Here is an 18990-nt window from a genome sequence, read left to right as displayed (position 1 = left end):
GGGCTGGAGTAAAAACACAACACTTCTGATTCTGTTCTCACAAATGCAAGAGTAGACTACAGTCACCCCTTTTCACATTCAGTCTGTGTGCTTTAGCTAGGGAGAAATTTGATTCAGTTCACATTGAAAGGTGAACCTACCTAATTTACACTTTTTGAATTGACACATGACCCAAACACAGCTATACTTTGAAATTCACTTCTCCAAATTTTGCAAAACAGATCCTGCAGCTAAGAAATGTGTATAAAAAGGTAAAGTGTGCATTTAAATGCACACATTAGAGCAGTGGTTCTCAAACTTTTTTGGTTCGCGGCGCACTGTAAAACATATAAAGATTTTCTGGCGCACTTTGTGTACAAAATTAAAAATATATTAATATATTTTAAACTATGAATAGAAATAAACTATAGAAAACTATTACTTACCCTATACAAATGGGTTTCTTCTCATTTTTAAAATATACTTTCATAATATTTGAGGCACACCTAGCCACCTCTTAGGGCACACCAGTGTGCCTGGGTGCTCCGTTTGAGAACCACTGCATTAGAGGAAAATAACCTGCAAAAATGCATTATATTAGGGAAAATTGCCTTGCACAAATGTGTATTTTAGGCACAATTTGTGCACACAAATGTATACATTAGGAGAAATTTGCACTAAAACGCTGATGTATCTTCATGAGGACTTTTCATGGAATTGAGGATAACTGAATTTAAGTTTGGAAAAGTAAGAATCATAAAGAAACTGAAATTGACACAATCACCTATCCCTAACTGTGTGTGTGTGTGTACAACTGACTCTTCATGAAGCTTTTTTTTCCAGTATTGCACACAGAATCATCAGCTATCCTTGCAAAAATTTTCTCATCTGGATTATTCCCTGAATTTTAGCTTCCTGAATTACCTAGTCTCTCTTGGAGTGTTCCCCTTAGGGATGGAGGAAATTTTCATTTGTTCTGCATTTTTAAAAAGTCCACCAACCTAATTAGCACCTCCCGGATGAATGTGCAGATTGCAACATAATTATCCTTGGGATTTCTTACTTCTCTGAATTTTGCGATTCAGTCCACAGCTGAAGAATGTACCAAATGCATTAAAATGGCATATTTTAGGGTAAAATGCATTTAAGAATGTGTAGTGAGAAAAAGTATATATCTGAGTATGCATTTTGTGATAAAATACATATTTAAATATTAATTTTCATATGGATCTTTAGAAACACACATGTATTATGGATGAATGCAGAAATGGGATTTATGAAAAAAACCATGCAAAATGATCACAGACTGGAAACAGACTGATCCATTCATCTACCCCATGTGAATGCGTGCGCACATTGGGCGGGGGAGAAAATGGGGTTTTGTATGCTGGTCCCACCCCCTCATTTCCATCCCAGCCGTCTGGCCCCACTGCCTTCCACAGTATTGGAGGTCTGAAGTGCGTGCTTTTCTGTTAAAAATTTCTCTAGCGCTGTATAGCTTCCCAGGCTGTGTGTTCTTCCTGAACTGAAAAAGACCTCTCCTCTGCCCGAGTGGAGTTACCTCCTGACATCTTTTGAGCAGGTAGAGAAGACTGTTGGCTAACTCAACCTATGGCTGCTCAGAACTCTTCCTGTTGTTATCTGAAAGCTGCAAGGTCTTTCCACATTCCAGTGCAAATTAGAGGGCACTGTAATAAAAGCCAGTGCAGTATTACTGTGGCAATTTGAAGCCTGTTATATTATACCTGTAGTGTTTTAAGGCTCATTACTTAATCTGGCATCTTTTGCAATACATACTGAATGGTTTTGAGATGGTGGCAGAAAATAATAAGAACATAAGAACATAAGAAGAGCCTGCTGGATCAGGCCAGTGGCCCATCTAGTCCAGCATCCTGTTCTCACAGTGGCCAACCAGGTGCCTGGGGGAAGCCCGCAAGCAGGACCCGAGTGCAAGAACGCTCTCCCCTCCTGAGGCTTCCGGCAACTGGTTTTCAGAAGCATGCTGCCTCTGACTAGGGTGGCAGAGCACAGCCATCATGGCTAGTAGCCATTGATAGCCCTGTCCTCCATGAATTTGTCTAATCTTCTTTTAAAGCCGTCCAAGCTGGCGGCAATTACTGCATCTTGTGGGAGCAAATTCCATAGTTTAACTCTGCGCTGAGTAAAGAAGTACTTCCTTTTGTCTGTCCTGAATCTTCCAACATTCAGCTTCTTTGAATGTCCACGAGTTCTAGTATTATGAGAGAGGGAGAAGAACTTTTCTCTATCCACTTTCTCAATGCCATGCATAATTTTATACACTTCTATCATGTCTCCTCTGACCTGCCTTTTCTCTAAACTAAAAAGCCCCAAATGCTGCAACCTTTCCTCGTAAGGGAGTCGCTCCATCCCCTTGATCATTCTGGTTGCCCTCTTCTGAACCTTTTCCAACTCTATAATATCCTTTTTGAGATGAGGTGACCAGAACTGTACACAGTATTCCAAATGCGGCCGCACCATAGATTTATACAACGGCATTATGATATCGGCTGTTTTATTTTCAATACCTTTCCTAATTATTGCTAGCATGGAATTTGCCTTTTTCACAGCTGCCGCACACTGGGTCGACATTTTCATCGTGCTGTCCACTACAACCCCGAGGTCTCTCTCCTGGTTGGTCACCGCCAGTTCAGACCCCATGAGCGTATATGTGAAATTCAGATTTTTTGCTCCAATATGCATAATTTTACACTTGTTTATATTGAATTGCATTTGCCATTTTTCCGCCCATTCACTCAGTTTGGAGTTCAGGCATTCATAGATCCAGAGGCTTCCCACATGGCCACTCCCTATTTTCTCTTCCTGTTCCGTTCTGGCAACTAATAATTCTATACTCTCCTCTTATCTCCTATTAGGAAGGGCCATGGCTCAGTGGTAGAGCATCTGCTATGCATGCAGAAGGTCCTAGTTTCAATCCCCAGCTTCTCCAGATAGGGCTGGGAGTGCCCCCTGTGTCAGACCCTAGAGAGCCACTGCCAGTCAGTGTAGACAATATTACCAGTCAGGGGAAAAATGCAGGCGAAAGTTTTGGCACATCAATACTTTCATTACTTTTCACAGGTGTACCAAATCTTGCTATGAAAGAGACAGGATGGGGCTTTATTTCAATGTGCCTACCCTGAGTAGGACCTGCACTGAATGCAACCCTGGGTGCTTTTGGTGCTGTTGAAAATACTTATGAACCCCACCCTTTTGGATCAGGGCTACAAAAAACAGAGCAAACAAACAGATAAATCCATTTGGTTAAAAATAAAATTCATAGCAGCAGCATTGCCATGATCATCCAGATGCCAGACTTTTTACAGGAAACTTTTCACAAATTTTTGATTGTGGTCAGTGTCCTTGTTGACCTGTGAAATACCTTTTTGGCCATGATCCCACCATTTTGTTATGATGGAACCCTCTGATTTTATCTTCATCCCAAAATGGATGAAGCTGGCCATGGCCAATTCAGTTCCACCAAACATCTGGAGGGCCAAAGGTTTCCACAATCCAGATGTTGTTGAACTTCAATTCCCATCTGCTGGCTTACCTGAGTTATGTATTTATTTATTTGTTTGTTTGTTTGTTTGTTTGTTTGTTTGTTTGTTTGTTTGTTTGATTGATTGATTGATTGATTGAACTTTTATACCGCCCATAGCAAGCTCTCTGGGCGGTGTACATAAAAAATAAAACACTTACAAACAATTTAAAAGCAGCTAAGAAACCAACTAATCATCCAATTATAAAAGGTGTGTCGTATGACTATCTGTTAAAACATTAGATACAAATACAAACTATTAACAGATATAAAAATATTAAATATTATAATATTAAAAATATTAAAATGCCTGGACAAAGAGGAAGGTTTTCACCTGGCGCCAAAAGGATAGTAATGTAGGCGCCAGGCGAACCTCATCAGGAAGGGTGTTCCATAATTCGGGGGCCACAACCGAGAAGGCCCTCTTTCTTGTAGTCGCCTTCCGGGAGTTAGATCATTGGTCCATCTAGCTCAGTTTTGTCTACAGGGGTAGCCAACATGGTGGCCTCCAGATGTGATGGAATACAATGACAATTAGACCAGTTAGATGGCCAATGGTCAGGGATGATGGCAATTGTTGTCCAGCAGTATCTGGAAGGCCAAAGCTTCCTCACACCTGCTTTACATTCATGGTGAAATTTTCCTTTAGGTGAAACATGATGGCAGCTCTGTTCATTTCCTCAGCCCCAACAGAGCCGTGAACAGAGCATCTGAATAACAGCTGACTTTCTTGCCTCCTCAGAACATCTTTGTAATAGATAATTCACTCCAGTGTTTGTAGCCTCTTCTGTAACATTTCCCACAGTAGCATGAAAAAACACCCAGATCTGTTGACAAAATTAATGAGCCCGAGAGATCTCCAGGAAGGACACTTCCCAGGGGTATAGTCTGTACAAACACAGGCCTGGCATCCATAAACATGTGCTGTTTCAAAACGGAGCCAGACAGAAGATGACAGGCAGGCAATTTGATCTGATGTATGGAGGGGTTCAGAACCTGATTCGGCTGGAGAATATCTGATTGACCTTGAACCTTGAGCACCTGTCGGTGGGAAATCTATTGGTTTGATTCTTTGGCAATGTTGGAGGCTTATCCATTTCAGATGAGAGGTGCAACAGCATGGGTTGAATATCAGAGCAGGTTTGCTCACAAGAAGTGTAAGGAATAGTCATGCTGAAAGGAAGTCTAGGGCTCTGACTGTGAGTGATTGAATGTACCTTCATGTGGCCAGAATGGTCTCTAGCATGGACCAAGGCAGCCTTCCCTGAACTGGTGCCCTCTAGATGTTTTGGAGTAGAGCTCTCATGATCCCTCATGACTGGTCATATTGTCTGGGGCTGATGGGAGCAGTAGTCTGAAATATCTGGAGGGTAATAGGTTGGAGAAGGCTAGTTCAAGGGCTAAGACAGGTGTAGGGAACCTTTGGCCATCCAGATGTTGCTGAATGACAACTCCATCTCTGGCCATCAGTCATGCTTGCTGGGGCATGGTGTTGTTGTTCAGCAACACCTGGAGGGCCAAAGGTTCCCCACACCTGGCCTAACACTTGGTCCATGCACACAGTACCAACAGGCACCACTTCTATTTATATTTCAGGGACACCTAGCTATGTATGTATGCGCATGCCCTGTTCATATTTGGTGGTGGTATGCACATATTTTTGCCACTTAAACATAGTCGCCGCCGGGATCACATCACACCTGTGTTGTTCGATCTACACTGGCTTCCTGTTGTTTTCCGGGCCCAATTCAAGGTGTTGGTATTAACCTTTAAATCCCTATACGGTTTCGGCCCAGTTTATCTAAAGGAGCGCCTTCAACGCCACCAATTATGCCGCCCGACAAGATCGGCCACACAGGGCCTTCTCTCAATCCGGCCAACAAAAACAGCTAGATTGGCGGGAACTAGAGAGAGGGCTTTCTCAGTGGCGGCCCCCACCTTCTGGAACTCCCTCCCACAAGATCTACGGCACGCCTCTTCCCTAAATGTCTTCCAAAAAGCCTTAAAGACCTGGCTCTTTCAACAGGCCTTCGGGATTTCCGGGGAGGGCTAAATGCTATGATTAAATGCCTCATGCCCTGTATTATTATTGCTTTTGCTGTCGCACTGTTCTATTTTGTATTTTGTATTATTGTATTGTGTTTTAATTTTTCACATGTAAGTCGCCTAGAGTGGCCATTGGTCAGATAGGCGACGCATAAATTAAATTTATTATTATTATTATTATTATTATTATTATTATTATTATTATTATTATTATTATTATTATTATTATTATTATTATTATGTATCTTGTACCGTGCTTGTGGGCTTCCCATAGGCATTTGGTTGGCTCCAGTGAGAACAGGATATTGGACTGGGCCTTTGGTCTGAACCAGCAAACTTCTTCTTCTGATGATGATGATGGTGGTGATTTTGCTATACCACACTTCCTCTCAAAGTATGAGGCTTTGCACCAGGATGAGATGTGCATGAGGTGGTAGAATGGCGAGAAAGGAAATGCCATAGCTCAGTGGTAGAGCACATGTTTTGCATACAGAATGTCCCAGGTTCAGTCCTTGGCGTCTCTAGGTAGGACTAGGAAAGACTCCAGTCTAAAACCCAAGAGAGCTGCTGCCACTCAGTGTATACAATACTATGCTAGATGGACCATTGGTCTGACTCAAAATAAGGACTGTGCCACTTCAGCCTACAGGTGGCGGACAGAGCTTCTGGATATTAATTGAAACTCCTTGTAAACAGAAAACTAGTGCATCAAAGGGAACAAGTTAAGCCTGGCATTTTGCCTGCTGTGCTAATTTTCTACATTTAAGGGAATTTTTTAGGCAGGTAAGCCCAATCTTGTCTGATCTCGAAAGCTAAGCAGGGTCAGGCCTGGTTAGTACTTGGATGGGAGACCGCCTGGGAATACTGGATGCCGTAGGCTTAGAGGAAGGCAATGGTATCCTTCTGGGGAGATTCGCTGATTTGGGAGTTGGAGGTACTGTATGGCAGTGGTTCTGCTCCTATTTAGCGGGTCGTCTCCAGAAGGTAGTGCTGGGGGAGTCTTGCTCGGCACCCTGGGTCCTCCAATATGGAGTTCCACAGGGGTCAGTACTATCCCCCATGCTTTTTAACATCTACATGAAGCCGCTGGGTGCGGTCATCAGGAGCTTTGGAGTGCGTTGCCACCAGTATGCTGATGACACGCAGCTCTACTTCTCCTGTTCATCCTTTTCAGGTGAGGCTGTCAAGGTGCTGAACCGATGCCTGGCTGCGGTAATGGACTGGATGAGAGCGAATAAATTGAAGCTCAATCCAGATAAGACTGAGATGCTGTTAGTGGGTGGTTCCCCTGACCAGATGGGAGAGGCTCAACCTGCTCTGGATGGGGTTGCACTCCCCCTGAAGGAGCAGGTTCGTAGTTTGGGAGTTCTTTTAGAACCATCCCTGTCACTAGAGGCACAAGTAGCCTCGGTGGCACGGAATGCTTTCTATCAACTTCGGTTGGTGGCCCAACTACGCCCCTATCTGGATAGGGAAAACCTTGCTTCAGTTGTCCATGCACTGGTAACCTCAAAATTGGACTACTGCAATGCACTCTACGTGGGGCTGCCTTTGAAGACAGTTCGGAAGCTGCAGCTCGTGCAAAATGCAGCGGCCAGATTGTTAACAGGGACTCGGAGATGTGAACATATAACTCCGATTCTGGCTCGCTTGCACTGGCTGCCTATATGCTTTTGGGCTCAATTCAAAGTGCTGGTTTTGACTTATAAAGCCTTACACGGCTTGGGACCACAATACCTGGTGGAACGCCTCTCCCAATATGAACCTACCCGTCCTCTGCGTTCAACATCGAAGGGCCTCCTTTGGGGGCCCACCCAGAGAGAAGCCCGGAAGGTGACAACAAGAAAACGGGCTTTCTCTGTGGTGGCCCCCGAACTATGGAACTCTCTCCCTGATGAGGTACGCCTGGCACCAACATTGCTGTCCTTCTGGCGCCAGTCTCCCAGGCTTTTTACCAACATTTTACCAACATTTTTAACATCTATTGTAATACCTACACTTGCACTTATGCTCTTAATATTTTAGTAATCTTAATTACTTAACATCTTAACATCTTAATACTTTTAACTGATTTAATACGTTTTTAATATTTTCTAGGCTTGTATTGTAGTTGTTTATATGTTTAATTATGCTCTACTATTTTTGGCACATTATTTTTAAGTTGTTGATATATGTTTTTACTTGTATATTGGATGTTTTTATGTTGTGCACCGCCCAGAGAGCTACGGCTATTGGGCGGTATAGAAATATAATTAATAATAAATAAATAAATAAATAAATGGTAACCCACCTCTGAATACCTCTTACCATGAAAACCCTATGAATATATCCAAAACAATTCATAGGGTTGCCATAAAGCATAATCGACTTGAAGGCATATAACAAGAAGAAGCATTAGAAATGTGGTTTCACCACCAACCCAACAGAAGCTGAAATGGTCTGAGCGATTTCACCATCTCAGCATCCTGAAAGTATGAAAGTGGAATCCCTACCACTTGTTTGTTCCACATCTTTGTTAAACACCCCACACAAGGACAAGAAGTGGGGGACTGAGTTCTCACAGCTGAATCCAAATCATCCCATCCCATCCAAGCCTGATGCCTCTTTTTGAGGCTCTTGTAAAGGGTGTTTATACATTACATTAAACTAGCAAACAATAGGTGTACTTGTGTACACAAAGGTTTGGGCTGTACAATTGTACAATTATCCACATGTAAAGTTCAACAAATGTACCTGGTGGCACAAGAGTTGTGCTGTACAAATCAGTGAGGGTGCACTCTTTCTCACAAACACTTGTACATATGTGTATCATTCCCCATATATGCCGCCCTGGGCTCCTACTGGGAGGAAGGGCGGGATATAAATAAATAAACAAATAAATAAATGTATGCATATATATACATGCCTGTATGTCTCTCTATATGATATTTTATGTATTTTAATTTACTGTAATGTTTTGTGTTTTATTGTGTATAATTTTATTATGTATGTGTGTCCTATTGCAGGGTAGAAGGGTGGGATAGAAATATTTTAAATAAATAAATAAAATAAATAAATGTGTAGAGACAGGCTGTGCCTGTGTTCCGTGTGACATGTGAGGAAACTTATAGAGAACTGAGATAGCAGATGATGGAAAGGTGAAAAGCGACCACCTGAAACCAGGAGATCTGCAGGCATGACTGCTTTCCTCCACATAAACATTTTCAGAAACAGAGGACTGCTCTGTATCTCCCCTTGAATTCCATTGCTGGGGAAACCCGTTGGACCACCCTTCCATCTGACTAGCAACAGCCTCTCAAAATCATGTCATTATCATCTCTCCCTTTCGTTTCTCCTTCTTGGGGACAGAACATTCCAGGCAATTCCCTTGCAAATCACATCACTCCTCTCCTCCACCCAGCCTGGCTAGTTTCCCATTTCCCACCAATCCATCCACAGCATCTTTTTGGGAGGATGTTGTAAATCACACCGCTTAGCAAATGAGCTTAGCTAGAAATTGCGTCCCCGTGCAATGCTCTTCTCAGGCCACCCAGTGGAGGACTCTTTTTCTTTCTTGAAACCAAGTCTCAAGACCGTCAGCCTCCTCCACTCTTAACTATTTCCCACTACATTCATCCCCCCCTTGTTTCCATGTTGCTGCATCCCCAGATGGTCTAGGTGAGTCCACAACCCCCAGGTTGGGTCTCATTTTGTTATTTCCTGCCCATCACTCTCAATTCTCTCTAGGTCTCTTTGTATTATGTTTTGGCCCTTCTTGAAGGCTTTTGCAAGGGAAATTCTTTTCCAGCCCTTCTATTGGAAGTCTGCCTGCATTATCTCCCAATGGCAACATATGTTCTAAGTGCAGCTGCATCTCTCTGTAAAAGCTGAGTCTCACTGAAGATTTCATTTGCTCCTCCTATGTATCACATTTGTAATGTGGATTTTTTCCCATGGGAGTTCTCTGGTCATATTTTCAGAGAATCTGCAGCTTTGATTCTCACAGTTCCATTTCTGGAGGTCAGTCTCCGATGGAACCAGCTGCTGTTGGAAGGGCAGATGGGAGGAGTGGTGGCAGGTCAGTGGCGCAGTGGAATCTGCTCCGGGTTTTAGTCCAAACTTTCAAGGAGCCCCTTTAAAGTTTGGACTAAAACCCGGAGCGGATTTCAGTGCCCCAGTGGCATGGAGCCACCTGTCACCACTGCATGAGAGTGGAGGAAACAGAATGTAGATGATGAAGAAGAAGTCATCACCATAGATGCAGTGTTGTGTGTGTGGGGGAAAGCAGGGAAGGGCAGCTCCAGGACTTTTTCCAGCACCAGCAGCCTTGCTCTAACAAGTGAATCAGGTGAGAATAAGATAAAGGCCTATAATCTTACCATGGAAAAATACCTCTATTTGGTATCTTCAGTTCCTCTATTTGGTATCTTCAGTTCAAAGTTAATCACTGAAGGGCAGATTACCTTGAGTCACTGACTTCCTTATAGCTTTGTAGGGCTTTCACAGATAGATTGCCCTCTGCTTTCCTTGAAGGGAGATATTAGGGACGGGTGAGAATTTTGATTCCGTTTGCATTTCAAGCAGAATGCATCAAAGCAATGTGAGAACTGAAACACAGCCATCCTTTGAAATTCGCATTTGTTAGAATTTTGGGATGCAGTTCACCAACTAAACAATATTTATAAAAATGGATATATCAGAGGAAAGTGTGCATAAAAATGAATACATGAGTGAAAATAACATGCAAAAAGGCATGATGTGATGAAAAATGGTTTGCAAACTGCCTACAAAAATGTGTTTATTTGGAGAGATTTGTACTAAAATGGTGGAGAATTTTCAAGAAAATTTTCATTTTTTAAAAAGAAATGTGCAGATCGCTGTAGAACTGAATTTAGCACTGGAAAGATGAGAAACTGAGAGAATAGAAACAAACAGATCTTTCCATTCCTACTTGGAATCCCAGCTACAGAATGGAAATGTATATTTGGTTGTAATCAGATGGAATATAATGAAGGTGCCGTATGCACCTTTGTGGGACGGGAAGGGAATCTCACAGCTTAGGGGCTGCCACAGAGATAACTCTCTCTGGATTACCACCCTTTGAATTTCCGAGGACAGAGGAACCACCAAGAGAGGAGTCTCTGCCAATCCTAACACAGAAGATCTACTTTTTCTAATTTATGTATTTTTGTAGGCACTGCTTGACTGGAGAACTGCATTGCAAAATTCAGAGAACAGCAAATTTTGAAGGATATCTGCATTTCAGTTTACACACTTTTCAATGTGAACCGAAGCAAATTTCTCCTCCATCGCTTGTAGGATGTTCAGTTTGCTTTCCCTATTTGATTTGCATTAAAACATGAACTGAACCAAATTGACACCCCCCCATCTCCATCTGCTATGAGTAACAGCTGTCATTTTCTATAACTCTGCAAGCCTTCAATGTGAGGGGTATGTTATGACATGCAAAATAGCTGTTTGGTTTTGTCTCCTCTTGCTGGCTCTACTTAACTTCCACCTCATTGCACAAAATGAGTGAGGATGGAGCCTTCTAGCAGTGGTCCGAGTCTCCAAAGAAGTGGATGAAAACCTCTTAAATCTTTGTTTATAAAGAGATGCTTGGTTCTTGCAGAAGAAACACTTCATCACCACCTGAAGTATTGGTTGCTGGACTTCAGTCACAGGTAGGAAAACAAACTATGCTCACTCTGAAGCAGTGTAGGCCACCAATAAAGTGGGACTGTTGATCCAGTGTGGTGTGGTGGTTATGGTGTTGGACTATGACCTGGCAGACCAGGGTTTGAATACCCACATAGCCATGAAGCTCACTGGGTGACCCTGGGCCAGTCACCACCTCTTAGCCTCAGAGAAAGGCAATGGCAAACCACCTCTGAATACCACCTACCATGAACACCCTATTCATAGGGGCGACAGAAGTCAGAACTGACTTGAAGGCAGTCCATTTCCATTTCATTGATTATAAAGTGAGGATGTGATTTACTTACTCACTGACTTGCTGGGGTTAAGAATATAAGAAAAGCCTGGCTGCTGGATCAGGCTTATGGACCATCTAATCCAACATCCTGGTCTCACAGTGGCCAATCAGATGCCCATGGGAAACCTGAAAGCAGGATGTCAATGGAACAGCACTCTCCCCACTTGTGATCCTCAGCAACTGGCATACAGAGGTATACTGCCTCCATCAGCAATGGCAGAACTTAGCCACCATGGCTAGTAGCCATTGATAGTCATATGCTCAATGAATTTGTCTAATCTTTGGTGGTTATCATTGCCTGTTGTGGGAGTGAATTCTATAGTTTGACTATGTACTTTGTACAGAAGCACTTCCTTTTGCCTGTGCTTCCAACATTCAGCTTCATTGGATGACCCCAATTTGCTTATGAAAAGGAGAAAAACCTGTCCATAGCCGATGGTCTCCACACTATGCTTAATTTTATACACCTCTATAGTACCCTCCCTTACTCACCAACAAATCAAATCAAATTTTATTACAGTCAACACACCATTGAATCATCAGATAAAAACAGATAAATATTATTATAACCTCATTCTGTATACACACACACACACACACACAAGGCAGAATGGTCAAAGCTGAGATACCAGACTAAGATGCATCCAAACTCAGAGGAAGGCAGTGGTAAACCACCTCTGAATACCTCTTACCATGAAAACCCTATGAACAGAGTATCCAAAATGTAACACGAGATAGTGCTGGAAGATGAGACCCCCAGGTCAGAAGGTCCTCAACAAGCTACTGGGGAAGAACAAAGGACAAGTACGAGTAGCACAGCTGGGTCAAAGCCGAAAGGAAGCCCAGAGGCTGATGTGCACAGATGCGAAAGAAGAGTCCGGAGTTGTACGACGCACACAATAGGAACATGGAATGTGAGAAGCATGAACCAGGGAAAGTTAGAAATTGTCAAGCAAGAAATGGAACACATCAACATTGCAATACTTGGTGTGAGCAAACTAAAATGGAAGGGAATGGGACATTTTCAATCAGGCAACTACAAAATATTTTATGCAGGACATGAGAAATTAAGAAGAAATGGGGTTGCTTTAATAGTGAGAAGTGATGTAGCAAAAGCAATTAGGAGCAACAATGCAAGGTCTGAGCGAGTGATATCAATGAGATTAAATGGGAAACCTATTAACATAACCATCATCAAACTATGCTCCAACAGCAAACACAGAAGAGGAACTGGAGAGATTTTACGCAGAAGTACAGGAAGAAATTGATCACACACCAAAACAAGATGTGCTGATAATCATGGGGGACTGGAATGCAAAAGTAGGGAAAAGAGAAGAACTAGGAATTGTGGGGAAATGGGGCCTAGGAGACAGAAATGAAGCAGGAGAAAGACTTCTTGAATTCTGTGAAGCCTATAATTAGTTTCTTGCAAACACATTTTTTGAGCAACCGAAAAGACGACTTTACACGTGGACATCACAAGATGGTCAGTATAGGAATCAACTTGATTATATAATTGGTAGCAGAAGATGGAGAAGTTCCATACTTTCTGCATAAACAAGACCAGGAACAGACTGCGGTACAGATCATGAACTGGTCGTATCGAAAATCAGAGTAAAGCTAAAGAAGAACAACAAAACAATCATAATGCGAAAATACAATTTAATTAACATCCCAGAAGAATATAAAGATCAAATAAGGAACAGATTTGAGGCTTTAAACTCAGTTGACAGAGAACCAGAAGAACTATGGAGTGAAGTCAGAGACATTATCAGGGAAGAATGTTATGCTATGTTACGTTTTATTTCTAGGCCAGCTCTCGGCCAAATAGGCCCCCAAGGCGGCTTACACACAAATAAAAAAACAAAAACAAAATAAAAACAAAAACAATACAATTTACAAAAAAAAAATCAAACTAACAAAATGCTAACATTTCTAAAAAAACAAGAACAGCAAACCAAAAGCATTCATCTTCCTGGTAAAAGGCAGTCCCCAGAAAAATGTCACTAAGAGCAGGGGTGGGGGGCAAGGCAGGTGGAAAAGCGTGTCCCTTGATGGTCCCAGCACAGTCACAAGAATGCAAACAACAGGACAACAAAAAGGGTAGAACAAGAGCCCTATGCCAAAAGATTAGAGATATGAAAAGGAAATTTAAACCAAGAGTAGGGATGTTGAATAATTAACAGAGGAACACACTGACTGACCAAGATGTAATAAAAGGAAGATGGAAGCAATACACTGAAGAACTCTATAAAAGAGAGACCAGGATGACAGATTCATTCACAGAGGAACCATATGATGAAGAACCAGAAATTATAGAATGTGAGGTGAATGCTGCTCTTAAAATACTTGGAAGAAACAGATCACCAGGAACAGATGGCATACCAATAGAGTTGCTACAAGCTACTGAGACTGAATCTGTCCAAATTGCCTTAATATCCCATGCAGGTAAAGTAATGCTCAAGATTCTACAACAAAGGCTCTTACCATATATGGAGCGAGAAATGCCAGACATCGAAGCTGGATTTAGAAAGTGAAAAGGTACAAGAGATCATATCGGAAACATATGTTGGATAATAGAATGGAGCAAGGAATTTCAGAAGAAAATCACCCTGTGTTTTATAGATTACAGCAAAGCCTTTGACTGTGTAGATCATGAAAAACTATGGAATGCTTTAAAGAAATGGGGGTGCCACAGCATCTCATTGTTCTGATGCGCAACCTATACTCTGCACAAGAGGCTACTGTAAGGACAGAATATGGAGAAACCAATTGGTTCCCCATCGGAAAGGGTGTGAGACATGGGTGTATTTTATCACTCTATTTATTTAATCTATACGTGGAACATATCATACGGAAAGCGGAATTGGACAAAGATGAAGGAGGTGTGAAAATTGGAGGGAGAAATATCAATAATTTAAGATATGCAGACGATACCATACTACTAGCAGAAACCAGTAATGATTTAAAACCGATACTGATGAAAGTTCAAGAGGAAAACATGAAAGCAGGACTACAGGTGAACATCAGAAAGACTAAAATAATGTCAACAGAAGGTTTATGCAACTTTAAAGTTGACAATGAGGACATTGAACTTGTCAAGGATTATCAATATCTTGGCACAATCATTAACCAAAATGGGGACAATAGTCAAGAAATCAGAAGAAGGCTAGGACTGGGGAGGGCAGCTGTGAGAGAACTAGAAAAGGTCCTCAAATGCAGAGATGTATCACTGAACACTCAAGTCAGGATCATTCAGACCATGGTATTCCAGATCTCTATGTATGGATGTGAAAGTTGGACAATGAAAAAAGCGGAGAAGAGAAAAATCAACTCATTTGAAATGTGGTGTTGGAGGAGAGCTTTGCGCATACCATGGACTGCAAAAAAGACAAATAATTGGGTGTTAGAACAAATTAAACCAGAATTATCACTAGAAGCTAAAATGATGAAATGGAGGTTATCATACTTTGGACACATAATGCGAAGACATGATTCACTAGAAAAGGCAATAATGCTGGAAAAAACAGTACAAAAAGAGGAAGGCCAAACAAGAGATGGATTGATTCCATCAAGGAAGCCACAGACCTGAACTTACAAGATTTGAACAGGGTGGTTCACGACAGATGCTGTTGGAGATCGCTGATTCATAGGGTTGCCGTAAGTCGTAGTTGACTTGAAAGCACATAACAGCAACAACAGAAGCCACAAATGTTGAAACATTTCATCATAAGGGAGTCACTCCAGCTAGGGCCGGCTCCAGGCATGCCAGGGCCCTTGGGCACCAGCCTGCCCTGGGTGCCTCCGTTCCCCTTCTACGATCCGCGGCAGGAGCCGTGGATCACAGGACAGGAGCTTCTGAGCTGCCTGCCATCCCCCCACTATCCGCCGCTTCACCTACCTTTCTCTGTTGTTTTTTGCGGCTGTGCGCACTGCGCGTGCAGAGTTGCCATCAATCAAGATGACAGCCGAGGTTTCTGTAAGGGCCTGAAGCCTCTGCCGCCATATTGGTTGATGGCACTCATGCACACGGATTGCTGCCATCAACCAAGATGGTGGCAGAGGCTTCAGCCCCTTAGGGAAACTTCGGCCGGCATCTTGATTGATGGCAACCCTGCGTGCACTGCAAAAAACAGCAGGGAGAAAAGTAGGTGAAGCGGGGGAATGGGGGGTGGCTAGGAAGCTCCTCCTGTCCTGCAATCCATGACTTCTGCCGTGGATCGCTGAAGGGGAGCGGAGGGACCCCTCAGGGGCCCCTGTAGCTCCAGGGGCCCTCAGGCCAGTGCCCCACTTGGCCGCCCTTCAGAACCAGCCCTGACTCCAGCCCCTTAATTATTTTGATTGTCCAGAATTATTTCAGAGGACAATCCTGGCCTTGGGCACTTGAGATGTATGTTTTCAGGACCCAGCCTATTCCTGTGGTTGCATTTGTTTTAATTATTTTTAATACTGAATTTTAAACTGTTGTAACCTTCCCTGGTACCTGCTGGTGAACGGTGGATATTATTATTATTGTTGTTGTTGTTGGTTGTCCATCACAATGGTTAAAGTACTTCTATAACAGATAGAAAAGCTGAGGGTGTTACTCCCCACCCTCATCCCGGCTGAAAGTTGGCACGCTGGGAGGAACTATGTGTTTATATTTCCACTTGGGTGTGCACTCTCCTTCTTTCTGAGCTCCATGCCATGCTATACACTCTCATCAACCAGACTAATAAGCCCTTTTTTTCCCAGTGAGACAATGAATCATCACAATATATAGCACATTTCATGAGAACAGCAGAGATCCCATTTTGCAAAATGAAGTCTACGGTCACAAAACAACTGAAAAAAGAGATGGCCTCTCTCTCTCTCTCTCTCTCTCTCTCTCTCTCTCTCTCTCTCATACACACACACACCAAATCTGAGAAAAATCCAGCAGTCAGCTCAGCAAATCAAGGCGGGATCTGCCATTATGAAATACAAAAAAGGTCAATTTGAATGTCACTTGCAGAAGCAGGGGACGTAAGCTTCAAAGAGCCCCCAGTTTGTGAAAATGAGGGTGCTGCATTGTGTAATTCTGGCAAACCCCACATGCTTAAAAAGTCAGAAGAATGCCAAGTTTAAGCACATTACAAACAGGAGTTTTCTTTATCTGGGGCCCCAGGAGTTCCACACTACTCTGCTGGTATGACATAGATCAAGCGAAAATGCTGCCCTAGATTGTGAAGACTGCCAGTGTCCCAAAATAAATGTCAAGGGTTTTCTTCCTGTTATTTTCCCTTCTTTCCCTCCTTCTTATAACAGAGGTGGGCATGCTTCCTGATACAAACTATTAACCAACATTTAAGAGGCAATGCCAAGGTGAGCCCAATATGAGCAAATGCTCATTAAAAATTGTGTACAATTTTGTCAATGGAATTTACTGTCTGATTGAGCATACAAATGCAGCCATGCAGTAGCAGTCCCATAGGTCGATGTGATGTCCCTGTATATATAATACTGTAAATATGGTAAGTGCGGATTTATTAGAGTAAATGAGGTAAGTGGACTGAGTGAGAGGGGGGAGTCCATCGGTTGGAATGCTGATGAGTGTTGTATGATGATTGGTTGAGTGTTTGAGTGTCTGAAGGTATAAATGAGAGGATGACAGTTGAGTTCTGTTGGTTCATTTGGTTGGTTCTGTGGGTTGGTTTTGGATAGGGTGGATTGGATTAGGTGGGTAGTGAGGCAGGTTATTGATGATTAAGAAACATATAGAGTAATGCATCTTATTTATGTATTTATTTATTTATTGCACATATATACCGCCCCATAGCCGAAGCTCTCTGGGCTGTTTACAGCAATCAAAAACATTAAAACAAATATACAATTTAAAACACATATTTTAAAAACAATTTAAAACACAATTTTAACATTTAAAACAATATAAAAACAATTTAAAACCACAAGCTTGTTGACTAAACCTTTAGGTAATCTTGTTATTCCCTGTGTACATAAATAAATATTTCTTGGTTTACCAAAATGCCTGATCCTTGGCTGGGCTTTCAGAGATCAGAAGGGTGGGCAGGGCCCATACCAAGGTTGGGAAACAGTATCAATGGTGGCAGCGGTGAAGAGGTAGTGTAACATCATCAGGTATCCAGAGCAACCCAGGGCTGTAATCTTTATAGGCACAAAGGTACAGGGGGGTTGAGGCCTGTAAATGTACCCAGACACAAAGTAGCAATAAGCCAGGAGAAGATGTAGGCACAGTCTCAAGGCAATGTTGTTTACAGAGAGTGTCTGGTGGTGCTGCCTACCAGGAGGATTTTGAGAGATTTTTGGTGGAGCCGGTGAGAAAACCGTTTTGAGAGCAGGACCCTGAGGTGGGACGGTGGCAATGCAGTGACCACAGGAAGGGGCCTGACAGTCGACTCAAAAGTAAGACCGATTAAGCTCAATGAGGTTTACTCTCAGGTAAGTATTTTATACACACTCAGGGCCACCAAGGGACAGATACTGGGGGTTAAGGAGGGGGGAGAAATTCTATTCAGTTTGTATTTAAAGCTGAATTTATCAAATTTTCACTTTTTGAAACAATATGAGATCAGAAACCCAGCCATCCTTCAAAATTCACACTTATCCCAATTTTGCAATTCAGTTGCCCAACCAAGCAACATTTTTAAAAATGCATGTATTAGGGGAAAGTGTGAACAAAATGCATATACAGGTGAAATCAACATACAAAAATGTGTTAGATTAGTATAAATTGCTTGCAAAAATGTGTACATTACTCACAACTGCAAAGAAAAATATATTTATTAGGATAAATTCGCACTAAAATGTTAATGAATTTTCATGAGGGTTCTTTTTTTAAATTGCAAACTCTGCAGAAATGTGATGAACTGAATTTAAGATTAGCAAAATGAGAAACCAAGAGAACCGAAATGGACAGATCCTTCCAACCCTACTGGGAGTACAAATGTATCAGGTCCCATATCTAACAGGGACCCCAGATGATCAGCTGGCAAATGCAAAGAATTACAAACAGGCACTTGTTTAAAATCGTTGCATAGTTAATTTACAGTACAATATATACAAGTCTACTCAGAAATAAATCTCTTTATGTTTAATGGAGCTTACTCCCAGGTAAATCAAACTGGGTACAGGATTGCACTAATTATGCAAGATAAGGACTGGTTGAAGCCTTGAAGCTGTAGTAATTTGCAGGGTGGGGGCGGACAGAAAAAATATGACACTTTATAGTACAAAGATGCATCAATCTGGTTAAGGCAAGTAAAATTTGATGCCTGTAATACAAGGACTAACCTGCAATCCAATACATGTCTACTCAGAAGTAAGCTCCATCGGGTTTAATGGGACTTACTCTCATTAAGTAAGTCCCATTGAACCCAGTAGAGCTTACTTCTGAGTTGACATGTATTGGATTGCAGCCTTAGTTTTCTTTTGC

This window comes from Rhineura floridana, chromosome 1 (assembly GCF_030035675.1).
Source record: "Rhineura floridana isolate rRhiFlo1 chromosome 1, rRhiFlo1.hap2, whole genome shotgun sequence".
Taxonomy (NCBI): Eukaryota; Metazoa; Chordata; class Lepidosauria; order Squamata; family Rhineuridae; genus Rhineura; species Rhineura floridana.
This window is presented reverse-complemented; position numbering follows the sequence as displayed.